We start from the raw sequence: 1,125 nt of genomic DNA, 5'->3' as shown, positions 1-1,125 counted from the left end.
GGAAGGAAATCCACGATATGTATGGACGGTCATTCTATGACTGAAGCACACCACACAGTTCTGCAAAATTCCAGCTTGGTGGCTCCGTACTTCGAGCAACACAAGAATATTTTACGCTCGGACAACCCGGGGAAGCCTGAATCCTGGATTAGAAAGGCCCACATGGAGACTTTCGGCAGTTGGTTGCGAAAACATTTAATGAATGACAATGATGATGTTGGAGATCAGCTGTACATGTTGGCCAAGAAACCATCTTCGACTATAACGATTTTCCAAGGGTACGAGATAAATGGGAATACATTTTACACCATCGCCCAAGATAAAAAGAGCACCAACCAAAACAGTGGTGTCCGCTTTGATGCAGCAACCGAGAATGGGCGAAAGGTCACATATTATGGTTACATAGAGGAGATATGGGAACTTGACTATGGACCCTCCTTTAAGGTCCCTTTGTTCCGGTGCAAATGGTTCAAGCTAATAGGAGGTGGGGTAAAGGTGGACGAGCAATACGGAATGACAATGGTGGATTTCAACAATCTTGGTTACCTTGACGAACCATTCGTCCTTGCCAAAGATGTCGCTCAGGTTTTTTATTTGAAGGACATGAGTAGCAAACCGAGGAAACGGAAAGATAAGAAAACGATCAGTACATCATGCGATGATCCAAAGCGCCACATTGTTCTTTCAGGGAAAAGAAACATCGTGGGGTGGAGGACAAGACAGACATGTCAGAAGATTATAATATGTTTGGTGAAATTCCGCCCTTCAAAGTGAACACTGACCCAAGCATTAAGTTAAATGATGAGGATGCTCCATGGATACGGCACAATCGTAAGCAAGCAGGGACACAAGGGAAAAATTGATGTGTAATAATTTATTGTATCAAACTTTGTTGAATGGATCATGTGAATTAAAACGTACGATGGCGAATCCGGATGATTTGTATTTGGTCGATGAACTGAATGATGTATCAAACCTTTTGTCAAACCTTCAAGGGATCGATGAACTGATTTTTTTGATATATTATTTTTATTTTCAAGATTTTAAAATGAATTAGTTTTATTTTTCTGATTTTTTTGATGTATTATTTGTATTTTTAAGATTTTAAAATGAATTAGTTTTATT

The sequence above is a fragment of the Triticum aestivum genome, chromosome 7D (assembly GCF_018294505.1).
Source record: "Triticum aestivum cultivar Chinese Spring chromosome 7D, IWGSC CS RefSeq v2.1, whole genome shotgun sequence".
NCBI classification, from domain to species: domain Eukaryota; kingdom Viridiplantae; phylum Streptophyta; class Magnoliopsida; order Poales; family Poaceae; genus Triticum; species Triticum aestivum.
This window is presented reverse-complemented; position numbering follows the sequence as displayed.